The sequence below is a fragment of the Haliaeetus leucocephalus genome, unplaced genomic scaffold (genome assembly GCF_000737465.1).
Source record: "Haliaeetus leucocephalus isolate CR32 unplaced genomic scaffold, Haliaeetus_leucocephalus-4.0 Scaffold184, whole genome shotgun sequence".
Classification (NCBI taxonomy): Eukaryota; Metazoa; Chordata; class Aves; order Accipitriformes; family Accipitridae; genus Haliaeetus; species Haliaeetus leucocephalus.
In genome coordinates, this window is record NW_010972620.1 from 10129045 (window position 1) to 10139442 (window position 10398).

Genomic DNA, 10398 nt, shown 5'->3' on the forward strand with positions numbered 1-10398 from the left:
CGGCCGCCGGGCGCATCGCCGGGCGGCGGGGCGGGAGGGGAGGCCGGGGCCGGATCCGGCCCTAACTTTCCCTCCTCACCTTGACGGGCAGGAGGAGGGCGGCTGGCAGCTCCCAGGCCGCTGGGTACCAAACAAGCACAAAAGAAGCAAATGGCTCCTCTCCTTAAAGCGCCCTCTTCCCATTTTTTATAGCTCTCTGGGAGTCTCTTTATGCAGTGACCTATTTTTAAAGGCCTATATTGGGTTATTCATCATATCAAATACTGCGAGGAGCTGGGGGGAGCCGGTCGGGGGGGAGCGAATTACACTGATTCTAAATCGCCCGGCTTCTTTGCTTTGCTAGGTGGATTATTTGCTTCGCTTTGCTTGGGTTTTATGAAGTGATTTAAACATATTTTAACCAATTAGAGACTTTCCTCCTTTCCCTTGTGTCCCCTCGCATTATTTTCCAGCGTGGCGTTTTATGTCAGGATCCGGGTTTTATTGAGAACTCAGCCGGGGATGCTGGTGTTATAATTACAGAAATAAGATTAAAAAAAAAAAGAAGGAAAAAAAGAGAAAAAAAGGGGAAAAAAAAAAAGAAAGGAAAATAGTCTCGTTCCTGGGTGAGAGTTTGGGCGGGCTGGCGGGCGTTTGGGATGCGCCGAGGAGCCGCCGGCTCTAGGCTGCAGCCCGGCCCGCCTTCCCCGCGGAGCGGAGCAGAGACCCGGGGCGCAACTTGCGCCCCCACCCTGAGCGCAGCCCGCTCCTCTCAGGGCAGGGGCAAAACTGCGCCAGAGACAGCGAAGCCCCGCAAACCGTTCTGGATCCTCCGTTGTCCCCCTCAGCCCGCATCTCCCCTTCCTTGCCTGCGTGGGGGGACAGGACTTTAAATGCACTCCGCTTTTTTTTTGGCTCACTAGTAGGGGCAGAGCCCGGGGAAGGGGCTGGCAGCAGCGTCAGGACAGGTTCCCCGGTGCAGGGGGGACCCTTCTTCGGTTGCCTCGGCCGCTGCCTGGCAGGGAATAGCCGGGTTCATGCTTTGCATGAGCAGCTCAGCCCGGCCGCTCCAGGCCTGCCGCCTGCACTTGTACCCAACGTTCCCCCCAGATAGCACCTCACTGAGAAAAGGGGTGGCTGAGAGGGAAGGGGGCAGGTCCAGGTGTGTGTCACCCCCCCGAGCCCCCCCGGCGCTCTGTGACTGTTCCGGTGGGCTCCCACCGACCCCTCTCCGCTGCTCTCTCGGCTGCTCGGTGGCGCCTTTGGTGGGTTTGGTTTTGTTTCCCCTGCGCTCCCTTTGCCTTTGCAGCCGCTGCAACTCGCTCCCCGCAAGCGACTCCCTCTCTGCCCTCCGGGGGTGGCTAAAAATCAGAGGAGGGGCAGGCTGGGTTGCCCCCGCCCCGGCTTAGGGGAAAAGCTCAGCATCCTCCTTCCTCACCCTTCGAAGTTTAATTATTTATTTTTTTTTTTGGCAGCCCGCTTGGCACCCAGCCCCGAATTAGGGACCCTCGGTGCCCCGCGGCAGGTCCCATCGCATCTCTCCGTCCTCGGAGGGCCCCGGGGAGCAAGGGGGCACCGGGGCGCAGCCGGGGGCCGGCTCCGGCCGCCTCCACGGAACTTCGCATCCCGCCGGGCCCTTCTCCTGCCCGTCCCGCCGGCAGGCAGCTGCAGGTCGTGTCTCCCAGCTTTGGGGTCGTTTGGGGAAAAACACCGTCATCCGAAGCGCTTCAACCCCCCCCCTCCCTTTCTGCCAGCTCCAGCCCCTCTGAGGGGGGAGCCGGCACTCATCCCCTCCTGGTGCAAGGCAGGAAAAGTTTGGGTCGGGCCCCCGGCCGAGAGGCAGGGAGGGGAGCAGGGCTGAAGGGAACGGCGGCCCCTCGCTGTACCCGGAGATGGATGAGGGGGTCCCCCGGAGCCGTCGGGGAAGTGTTTCTCCGGGTCCCTGCCTTTCAGCGGGGAAGAAAAGCGAGTAAAGCAGCGGCCTTTCCTCCTCCGCGGAGCAGAAAACTACCTCTGAATCGGAAACGACTCAGGGGGAGCAGAAAATCCCTCTAGTTATGAGTAGCATCTTTGGAGGCGTCTCCCCTCGCCGCCCCCTGAGCCATATTTCGGAGAGTCGGCGTGGCTGCCCTCACCTCGGAGCCGTCCCGAGCCCGGCAGGCAGCGGCTGGGCGCTGCTGGGGCTGCTCGGCTTTGGCTGTGCGGGGCCCACTTTTGTCCAGGAAAATGTCACAGGAATATAATTAAAGCAGGCGACATAAATCATTCAAGTGTTGATCACCAAAGTAACTGCGTACAAATGACACCTCCTTTCCCGGCATAGCTGAGCCGTGCATGGCTCCCAGTTATGTCTGCCTAGTTTAAGTGCTCTAAACACGTTACCGCTCCCTGTTAGCAGCTCGGAGAGGAGTAAACTCCGTGCCCTCTCGCTGACAGCGAGCGCCGGGTCCTGGCACAGCATCCCGCACGGGGCCGGGGTGGCGACCCGGGAACCTCGGAAATAACTGTTATTTTTGTCTTTAAGCACCCCCCAACTTTGGGGCTGCGAATGCCGAGAGGCGGAGAGAGCCCGGTGGGACCCGCCGTGGAGCCCGCACCAGGGAGACCCGCGGCGGAGTCCGAGGTCCCTGTCCCAGCCCTCTCTTGCGAAACCGCCGGTAAAATGTACCCACAGGTGTCCCCTGTCCACGCAGCCGCCGGGCATTGCTCGTCGTTGCTCCACTTGGAAAACAACCGCCCCGAGCTGGGCGCCCGCCGGCTCCCGGCTCTGCTGGGGAGGGGGTGTCGGGGGGCCGGGGAGCACCGCGGAGCTGGGGAAATACTCCCCGGCCAAGCCCATCTCTGGAGGTCGTTTTACGGCTATCGCCCGCTCCTTCCTCCCCTCGCAACCAGCTCCCCGCGGGGGGAAAAAAAAAACTTCGCTGCACCAAAAATAAATCTGACCCAAGTGCCCGCACCCGGCCGGGTAGCCGGGGCCAGGGGCAGCGCTGGAGCGCACCGTCCCCGCGGAGCACCGACCTTGTCCCGGCAGAGAAAAGCGGAGTAGCCGCCGCTCCCTCGGGTGGGCTCCGGCAGCGGGGATGGGACTTGCGCGGGGCCGGGCGGAACGAAATCCGCCGCCCCAGAAACGCTGCCCGAAGCGGGGGAGCGGGGAGCAGCCTCCCCGGGCGGGCGGGCAGTGTAGTGCCCGGCTCCCCGCCTTTCCCCGGGGCTTTTTCGTTTGCAAACGAACTCCCGGGGCGACCCAGCGGCTCCGGGGCCGGCGAAGCTGCAGGGTTCGGGGTACTCCCTGCCCACCCCCTGGGCCGATTTATTTTTCCCCCCAAAGCCCCCGCGGAGTGGAGCTGGGCACGGCGGTGCCCGGCCGCCTCCTGCCGCAGGGCCAGGAGAGGAGGGGGAGCCTGAATTTGAGCGAGCCCCTGGGCCGGTGTAAGCGGGAATGCTCCCGGGAGGGGTGCAAGGAAAATAGGGGAGCCTGCCTCCCCTGCAAGCCGTTGTAAAGCACAAATTAAAAGCAACTCCCGGGGCGGATCGACTCCTCCGGCCGCCTCATCGCCTTGCGTGGGGCGGCGGGAAGCGTTTCCCACGACGGGGGAGAACGGCGAGGGTGCCCCCATCCCAAATGTCGGGGGCCAGCACGTCCCCTCTCTTAATAGCACGGCCGGGGACGCTCACGAGCCACCACTCCTGGCGGGTTTTCGGGGTTCCCCGGGGTTTGGACGGGGTGGAGAGCCGGTCTGCGCTGCTGGCTCCCCAACCAGACCCCCGGTGTCCCCCCGGGGACAGGGTCCTCCTGCAGCCGCCGCAGGGGTTCCCGCGAGGGAAAGGCGAATACGAGCAGCTGAAGGTATTTTTATTCTTTTAAACTCCAGTATTTAATTTCTAGTCCAAGAAACCCGGTTGAATGCAGGGTGTCCGGGAAGAGCAGCCGGGACGTGCCCGTCCCGGCTGCAGGCAAGGCGAGAACTTGATTTTTATTATTTTATTAAAAAAAAAAATTAAATAGTTCGATAAATGCAATCTGCAGGACCCCTCCGGAGGACAGGGAGATGGGACGGAGTCCGCCGGGGGCATTTCAGGCCTCCCGGCCGTGCCAGGCTCTGTGGGCGGCAAAGATTTAGCAGCTCTCGGGCCCTCCCTGCCCCGTCCCAACCCCGGGAGAGGCAAGGCCGGGCCGCGGGGCAAGTGGGGAAGACCCGTCGGAGGGGATCAGCGCAGCCCCGACCCTCTGTTCGGACCCCGGCTGCCCCTGGGTCACTCTCGTTTTGGGACGGGGAGCAGTCCCAAAATCTCCAGTCCCCCTCGGCTCCAGGGAAGAGGCTGGAGGGGAGAACCCGGTGCTCCGCGGCCGCGGAGCTCGCCCTGAGACCGCGGGGATGGGCGCAGGGGAGGCGGGGACAGGCAGCGCCCGGGCCGCGCAGCTGCGCCCGGAGCCGGCGGCGGCTGGAAATAGCGCGCAGCGCTGGGTTTCACTGTCACCTCTGGGCCCCGCGGGGCTGGGCTGGGGGTGTCGAGCTCCGGGGTGATGCTCATCTCGGCCCGGGTCCGGGGGCTCCTTCGCTTCACCTGGGAGAGGAGCAGAGGAGGGGCTGCCCGCAGGATGCCCCCCCTACCCCGCAACTTCGCTCTGGACTCCGGGCTCCACAAAACTTTGTTCGATGCGGCGGGGGGGAGGTGTGCGGGGGGTGTGGGGGGCGACGACACAGCCACCCAGGGCTGTGACAGCCGAGACACGCTGGCTCCTCTGAGACCTGTAATATCTCCACCGCTCCCGGCACGCGTGAATAATTCACCAGGCTGCCAAATGCAAGTAACGTTTGTGGCAGCTATGAAGGAGCCGGGGAGGCGAGGTCTCATTTTTGGGGGGCAGGAGGAGGTGTGGGGAATCAATTGAAACTTAATAAAGGGAGTGGGGGAGAGAATGGCGGAAATAAGCCAGCCAACTTCTTCTAATAACAACTTGGTGTTAATAATTCAGGAGCAGTCATTGGATTATAGCGCAATATCCGAAGTACGCGTTGCCGGCACAGTGCGGGTGGATAATGTAATCGGAGCTCATTTTGCCTTCCAATAAATTACAGCAGCAAAAGTTTCCTGTTAAAGCAGTTATTTGTATTTCTTGTATTTCTTTTCTGAAGGTGGTCCCCCTCCCTCTTCCTCTTCCAACAACTGCAATAAGAAAATTAATTAAAAACTAATATTTCCACGGTTTGCAAAAGCAGCACTGAGATGCGAAGCCAGAGTTTGGCTGTGATCTCTTCCAACTTTGAGTGCTGTGAGGCTGCTCCTCCTTACCTCTCGTTTCTTTCTTTCAGTGCTCCTTTTTTTCCATCCCTCCTTTTTTGCATCCTACCCTGTCTGACCTGGCTGGATTTCTCCGAGCTCAGACAAGTGCTGCTGGAAAGAAAAATATCCCGAAAACCCATCCCTTTGTTTAAGGCTTGCTGTGTTTTTTCCCCTTGTCCCTCTCAGGTCCTGTTATGAAGGGGTAGCAGCTAAAGGTAGGGTCAAACAGCAGTTCACTTGTCTTTCAACTCATGTGTGAGGTGAGTTTGCAAGGCCTCAGATGCCTCTTGTTCTTTTCCTTCTAAACTGCAGCACTGTTTAGCAGCAGACACATCTCCCCAGACCTAGCCAGGGTATTGCTTGCAGCTTTCCTCTTCTCTATTGCCCTGTTTTTCTCACCAAAGGCCAGGCTGTATTGCACCCTTGTGGCTTCCATCCATGGCAGGGGTTCACAAGATGATTCTCAAACATTTCCCAGCCCTTGCTGCTGGACACAGGGCTCCACTGCACTGCTCTCCAGTGCCAAGCTGCTCTCTGCATTCTGCTTGGAGTCCTTCTCAGACCTGCCTCAAAAAATGACCTTTCCCCAGCAGCCTGGCCACAGCCAGCAGACACCTTTGACGGGATACTTTACACCTCTATTTATTTTATTCTGCTTTCTGCCCCAGGAACCTTAGACACATTCCTCAGACAGGCTTGAATCAGGCATGGCTCTTTCTATGGGTACTTTTAGCATCCTGTAATGGTGGCTGGCATTTCCCATCCTGTGTAATAGCTGTTGTCAGCTTACAGCGTTTCTGTACCGATCGCTGTCGGATCAGGCTGTCTCCTCGTCTCCAGTGCTGCATGGCGGTACGATGGAGCGAGAGAGAAGAGCTTCCTGCAGGAGGCTGGGGTGAGAAGTATCTGTCCTGTTAGGCATTTCCCTAATTCCTGCTCTTCGAGAAATTATTTGGGCTCTGAACTTTAGGGTTTAATATCACTACAAAAATGCCTCATCTTTAATGATTCTACGTCTGAGCATCCTGGGGTCCAGCCATCTCCCTTCTCTGCTTTGTTCAGTTTGTGACATCTTGTGGCACCAAATTCCTATGTCCTCCTGCCTGGCACCCAGGGCTCTTTTCCAGCTGATGTATGATTGCTTGTGATGGTGGAACTTTACTGCCTGGACTTCTTTTCTAGGCACTGAGTAAAGCATGTGTAGTGAACAGCCTCAAGATTTCTCCCATTTTTCTGCTTGAAATCTCCTCAGGGTCTATTTAGTTCTGCTGCTTTTTACAGGTGTGGAGGGTGGGTCTTCACTAATGCCAAATATGCAGCAACACGTGGGTCTGGATTCTGCTTGCATATGACAAAACCAGTCAGATTCTCTGCATCTGCCATCGTTAGTGTTACAGCTTAATGAGGACCTACCAGTGTTCCTCAGTAAGAGCTAAGGGGGGTGAGAAGACCTGGGAAGGGATGTATTAAAAATACAAATGGCAGAAATAACGGCTGGCGTGGGCATCCCTCACCCTTGGGAAAGGCTGTGGCTGGTTTCACAGGCCGGCAGTGAGAGAGGATGCAAGTCTTGTGAGGCCAGCTATGAAAAAATAAGCCTCAGTGTGGAGGACTCAGAGAGGTCCCTTGCGGGGCAGGGGGGCAGCAGCCGCTTGAGGGGGGGATGCCGAATGTGCAGGGTGCGCGGCTGCTCTGCATGGCGAGCAGGGTGGGTGTGGGGGGGGACCCTGGGGCTCACTGCTGCTTTGGAGATGGGAAAGTAGCCATGGAGGGGCTAGTTCGGTCTATCCCAAACCATGAGACAACTTCCCAGGAGAAGCCCCTCTCCTGCACTTTATAACTGGTGCTTTTCTGCTTGGGAAGCTGTGTACCTGCTTCTGCTGCTTCTTTCAGTCTCAGCTAAGAAATGGGTATTAAAAGTCTCCTATGCCTTGCAAACCTATTGCCAAAATCCAGATGGTTCCTTATTATAGCTAGCGAGTGTCCATGAGCCTTGGAGTACATGGACTCTGGGGCAGGGTAGAAAAACTGTTTCAATTTCCAAAGGTTAAACACTTGTTGACTGGTAACGCAAGGTAAAAATTACAGAAGATACGATTTTTTGAGATGTACACAGATCCTTAAATGGTGACCTCATTACGTACAGTGGAGGCAGGCAGAGGGTGAGGAGGAGTGAAGTCCGGCAGCAGAAGGAGCGCCCGTGCACCCCACGGCTATGGAGCAGTTGCAATGCTGCAGGTGCACCGGGGCTGCTCTTCTCTCTGGTCTTTGCCCTTTTGCCCTGTGTATGTGTGTAACCTGCGGACCCAGCGGCTCAGCATTGCGGAGCTGGGCACGTAGTGCTGCAAGAGCATGACCTTTTGCTCTGAAGATGGTAAGAGCTTTGTGCTGGCAGCAGAACAACATACCCAGTACAAATAGAATCATTCTGATAATAAATCACCATCCATAATAAGAAGACATCGCTAATAATAAGTCATCCAGGGGCCTCCTGAGACCAGCGTACAACTTACTGTAAAAATAGATAGGAAACATGGTGTGATCATTACAAGCAAGATAACAAATAAAAGAGAAAATGACTTTTATAGGCATTTAGCTCTTCTTTCCTTCCCCAGCTTCCAGCCAGTTCTGTTATCAGTCAGGATGGCTATGATTTAAGTTTGGTCACAAACCCAGACTGGATTTTGCAGATGCAGAGCCCTGGGTTCACAGCACCTGTGAGCTGGCCAGATCGCTACCTGCAAAGGAGCTGCCTGGCAAAAATCCCTTCTCCCTTTTTTTTTCCCCTCTGCTCACAGTGCGATCCCTTAGTTATCCCAATTTCTCCAAAGGTCCTGGATACAGGCAAGTAGTGCCTGGTTATGATATACAGGAGCCAGCTGAGGCCTTGCCCATAGACGTCGGCTCTTCCTGTACCTCTTCAGTTGGCAGGATTTGTTGTCCGGCTCCCATGGCTTTGTTTCGGCTCAGCTGACAGGGTGACTGGACTTCAGAAACCGGAGAATAGCAACGGGCGAGCACATGGCAAAATTTGAGCTTTGAAATGAATGAATGTTTGCATCAAGAACTTGCCAGACCTGGGAATATTTTCACACACAAACTGACTGGCATCAAAAGACTTGTGAAAATTGCCCTGTGCACAGAAGCCAAGGGAATCTGACACATTTGTTTAAGAACAAATTTGCAAGTCGTGCCTTGTACTGTTCCTTCCGCTCTGAAACAGATCTGCTTGGGATATCAGTGCTGTTTTCTTGCAGCAGAGGGGAAAGAGGTTAGGGCTGTTCAAATCTTTCTTGGTTTCTCCCCTTGTTTGCGTTTGCCAGGCAAACAATAGCAGATGTTATATAGTCAGTTCAGTTTGCTACTAGTCCCATTATGTTCTATTTATGTTTCACTTTATTGGCTTTTTTTTTTTATTTTCCTATTATTGTTTCACTCTGGGGGAGGCAGAGGATATAATATATTCATCTTTATTATACAAAATCTGTGTGAAGCATTTAATAAAATGCTGTTTCCACACAGCTAGGAATATTACTGTTAGCTATTCTTAAGTTAATGCTCCTATTAAAAAATGTTTGATGGCTGCAGTGACTGGAACTTGTGTGGACAAAAAGCACACACACCACTAAATAAGGCACTCATGGCAATTCAGAGATTTCCCGATGCCTCGTGGAAAACTTCTGTTTAGCCAGATTTCTGCTTACTTAGCATATTTCCAGCATTGTTCTTCCCTGGTTTTATTATTAGTTATATTTGAATGGAAAATAAGTTTTGCTTTTTCTCCCCCAAACTTTCCTCTGGTATTGGAGGGGTCAAATCTGCCCCCCATCCCCAGGTCTCTTTCCCATGTGGGAGTTTTGCCAGAGGTAGGCGCCAAGGTGATTGAGGCAGGACACTGATGGGACTGCAGTCACAGTTGCTGTCTGAACCAGGACCGGCTTGTGTCAAGCCCATGACGCTCTCTTGCCTCAAAGCTGCTGATTCAGTCCTCAAAATGCCTGCATGAGGTAAGCCGGGCTCATTCTGGATGGGGGCAGAGGGTCTGTACTTGCTCATGGAGATGGAGTAGGGCAGAGTCTGAGGCACACATGTCACAGCACCTGGCTGTGCCAGGAAAGGTAGTGGTTCTCCATGGACCAGGAGCACAGGAGATGGTGTTGCTTCTGGGTGTGCTAAGCAGATCATGCAAAACAGTGGTGAACAGTCAGCATTGCATCAGGTGAGAGGACATGAGCGATGGAAAAGAATCTACTCCTGAGAAACAAAAAGCTATTTTCAGATGAAGATCTTTCCCTAATCGCTAACTTTCCAGGAAAGATGCAGACATCCACACCCAAGACAACACTGACTCAGAGATCAACACGTTGGTTTTAGACCCAGAGCTCAAACACACAGCTTCTCCCCAGCACAGGCAGGGGTTTGACATGCAGATCTGGGTTCATGAACCCTCTCAGAATCAGAGGCTTTACCCCTGCCTGTCTCCTTTGAAGAGCAACGAGGCAGTTCAGTGATGTGAGTGCTACGTGTTTGCAGGAGAGCTAATGGCAGTCAGCCCAGCACTGCTCTATACTGTCACCATATATGAGAAGCTGAGGAAGGCCATATAGGGTCTAATAAAGGTCTGCCTAGCCCCATATCCTGTCTCCACTGATGGCTGGTGATGGATGTCCGGAGAGAGCAAAAGACCCAATTACATAGTATATTATTATCACTGTAGTATTACATTATATTATTATAATACAAACATTAGCAAGTATATGGCCTGCTTTCCTGGGATATTTTCCCAGCCCCTGGCAGTTTGTGGTTCAGAGAGTCCTGAGCCAGAAGTGATACCTTTGTGTTTTATAGCCCCAGATAGATTGTTCTTCCATGAACGTGTCTAACCACTTGTTCAACCCATATAATCTTTTGGCATCCACGATATCCTGGGGCAATGAGTTTCACGGCTGATCTACAAGCTATGCAGATAAGATCTTTCTTTCCTTTGTTATGAATCTGCCACCTGATAACTCCATGTCCGCTCGCACTTGTTCAGGAAGAGGCGACGCACAGTTAATCCCTGCTCACCCACTCCTCAGCCTGTGTGACAGCACAGACGTCCATAGTCCTTGGTAACGCCTGTCAGTCTGGAAA